Genomic DNA, 3,126 nt, shown 5'->3' with positions numbered 1-3,126 from the left:
TGTAACTGGGAAACCCAGAATGAGCACTTAGAAGGACTGAGGTGTAGCTCACTGGTGCAGGGACCTGGGTTTGATCTGCAGCTCACAGAAAACAAACAACAACAAAACTTAAAGGATATTCGAATTCTAAAATTAGTTAGACCTTGCATTTCAGAGTTCAAAGCTCCAAAAATGTGCTGTCCAAATCAGTACGTGTGATTAATTTGTTTTGCCGCCCTCCGCAGAAGTGGAAGCAGCTGGTGTGCGAGACTCCAGAGCTCGATTCCCGAGGAAGAACAAAGGGGACGCGGGGCCCCGCCCCCTCGGAGCAGCCGCGGACTCCCTCGGGCACTGCTGCAGGGGCGGCTCCGAGCTGCTCCCTGGAATTAGTTTAGGAACCCTGGGTTCCGCAGTCCAAGGGGAAGAGGGGCGTCGTGTTCCTGCAGTATTACTATTATCAGCGGGCTCTTCCATGTAATCTCTCCCTGAAGGACACTTTTATATAGTAACGCTTAAAGGGTCGCTCCCCTCCTCGTTTCTCTTCAGATAAACAAATATCTGGCCTCTTCCTGGATCCAGCTCGATTCACTAAAAGTTAATATATATCCACGGCTCTCTTTTACTCTGTTCTTCAAATACGGAGGGCTCAGGGCCTATCTGGTTGGATCCAGACCGTGAGGGCTACAGGCCAAGTCTTCCAGTCCTTATTTGGGTGTTTCCGATGCTACTGGATGAAAGGGTCCTGTTTTGAACCACAACTTGTAATTAATGCCCTGCTCTGACGGAAGGTGGGAATCCAATGTCAAAACCGGAAACTGGCAAACAGCGTGACTTCTAGCCAAGTGTCCATCTAGGAAAGTGTTTGTCTATAGATCTTTACTCGTAACTAGAAGAAAACCCGGGATGTAGGATTCTTCACTTAAAGCTATGAATCCTGCAAGGGAAGCGGACTAGAAGGTTACTTCCCAGTCACCTGGACAAGGTGAAAGACAGGCTCCGTAAGAGAAAACACCTGCTCAATAAGGGGCGCCCTGAAGAGAGGGAAGTTGCAGTGTGACATCGCCAGTTCCAGCTCCCGGCAGCTGCCGCCTGAAGAGCAGAAGCCCAGCCTGCCATCTTCCTGTGCGCTTCAGCCATAGGGGGAGAAAGGTGGCACCATGATTCTCTCCCAGTGGATGACGATGACGTGTTCTAAGCGGCCGAGTGCAGAGGCTGCTGTCAAATGAGGGGAGAGAGAAAAGAAGTGGGGAGAGGAGGAGGGACTCCAGAAAAGGCGAGCAACGTCCCTGGAATAAAAATGAGGCAGAAATGACAAACACATCGACCTTGAAACTCAACTCATTTTTCCTGCTTGACACATCCTCATTTTCCCAATTCGCCTCATAACTGATTTTTACGTTTTGCAAATCCCATCAAAGCAAGAATAGCTGCAACCCCATCCGTAATAGGTTCTATTTTTCACTCTTATCTAGAATCGTCTAAAATAACAATGTTACCCTAAAAATCAAACCTATCCTTCTTAGCTTCAGAAAGCATTCAAAACCGTTACGCCCGCTGAAACACCGCCTAACAAAAGTATCGCAGGCCCCTAGCGCTCTGTTCTCGACAGAAAGGCCGGGCGGCTGGGCCCATGCCCGTTATTTAGCCCCTTCGGTTCCGGGAGCTTCCGCTCTGGGCAGTGTGCAGCGAGGCCCACGCCTTCCCTGGAGAGCATTGAGCTCTTTGTCCCTTCTCAACAGCAGGCGGCGCTGTGTCTGCAATCCGCGGCCGCCGCCCTGGGGCCACAAAGGTCCTTTTTCCCCTGCAGCCGGGAGAGAGTGTGGCTGCCACGCCCTTGCTGGTCGGCGTAGAAGTTGCCTTTTTTCCCTCAGCGCTGCCTGTAACGTTTCTGAAACGCTGTGCGCTTGTGACAGCCAGTGCTATTTGAAAACTTACCTCTTGGCGGTTTTTGAAAGACTGGAAAAAAAACAACAAAAAATTGAAATTTCGTAATCAGTGATCTTTTTAGAGATCTCAAATGCAGTTCAACTAATTTGAATAAAAAGTGCCTCTAACAAGGCAAATAAGGCGATGTATACTGAAAATCAGAAAGCTTTTTTTTTTTTTAAATCCCCTTCCTGTTTTTGCAGACTTCTCGCAGCCGCGGAGAACAGCTCGCGAAAATTCAACTGCGGCGCCATCTACTGGACACACGCCGCGCTACCAGGTCCTGCGGGCAAGGAGATGTCGAGGTTGCAGATAAAGGCCCGGTTTTTTGCCCAGGAAAAGCTCGGACACCAAGGTAACATTCACATACAGTCTACTTTTCTTTTACTTTTTTTGTGCGAGGAATCGAACCCAGGGCCTCGAGCTTGCCATTCAGGCGCCGTGTCTCTGAGCTGCATCCCCAGCCCTACAGTCTGCTTTTTCTACAGAGACTAAACTGACCCTGTAATACAAAATGGTGTCCTTGTTGAGGAGTCCTTGGACTTTGTAAATGAACTTGCATTTATTATATAGCTGGTCTCTTAGGAAAGCCTGGAGTTTCGGGAGGCGAAGAGGCATAATTTCATTACATCAACACTCTCTCTGGCTCAGGGCCGAAAGCTAAAACTATGTTTTCTGTCACTCACTACACACGGATGTCAGGGACAGAAGTCACAGGGTACTTGTTCTCTTAAATGAAAATGATTTTGCTGAATGGAAAGAATTTCAGAGGTGAAGAGGGTGGCAGAAATAAAATTAATCTGAGAGTTGGGAGGTGTTAAAATGTAGCCTTGGTGGTACTTGATATAAGATCATTAAGCCCTGCTACCGTTTTCAAACTCTTAAGTCAGTTTTGATTCAGTTGAAGATTTTTCTATTTAGGAGACCACAAATCCTTTCCACATAAAGGTCTAAATCCATTTGTGAACACATTTATATACATACAGTACTTCATGATAAGCCTGAATTCACCATTGTTGCAGATTTTGTTGGAGGAAAATTGCCAGTTCTTGGGGAACTGGCAGAAAGCAGAATGTTAGAACAGATTAGAGTTGGACCACCTATCTGAGAAAATATGGTATTACTGATAGAAGCATTTGTAATGGAAACATGTTTTCAAACATAGTTTTCACTCTGGAGCTTGATAATTACTTTTTTTTTTTTTTTTTTTTTTTTTTTTGT

General features: G+C 46.6%; 2 long non-coding RNA genes across 3 annotated transcripts in view; one reads left to right on the top strand and one right to left on the bottom strand.

Moving 5' to 3' along the window:
- The window catches only part of LOC104861956, a 6,831-nt gene extending 4,730 nt beyond the window's left edge, over positions 1 to 2,101 (bottom strand). The window contains exons 1-2 of the long non-coding RNA XR_004517232.1: positions 1,915 to 2,101; positions 143 to 1,265 (exon numbers count right to left, since the gene is read on the bottom strand). This is a non-coding gene — a long non-coding RNA (uncharacterized LOC104861956). The remainder of the gene's footprint in view (positions 1 to 142; positions 1,266 to 1,914) is intronic.
- The window catches only part of LOC104861957, a 74,666-nt gene that overhangs the window by 43,727 nt on the left and 27,813 nt on the right, over positions 1 to 3,126 (top strand). For both annotated transcript variants that reach the window (XR_780156.2, XR_780157.3), the window contains exon 5: positions 2,109 to 2,260. This is a non-coding gene — a long non-coding RNA (uncharacterized LOC104861957). The remainder of the gene's footprint in view (positions 1 to 2,108; positions 2,261 to 3,126) is intronic.

Source organism: Fukomys damarensis, unplaced genomic scaffold (assembly GCF_012274545.1).
Source record: "Fukomys damarensis isolate Sample0158 unplaced genomic scaffold, DMR_v1.0_HiC HiC_scaffold_15, whole genome shotgun sequence".
NCBI classification, from domain to species: Eukaryota; Metazoa; Chordata; class Mammalia; order Rodentia; family Bathyergidae; genus Fukomys; species Fukomys damarensis.
The sequence above is the reverse complement of the archived record's forward strand: the minus strand, read 5'-3'. Positions and strand labels throughout refer to the sequence as shown.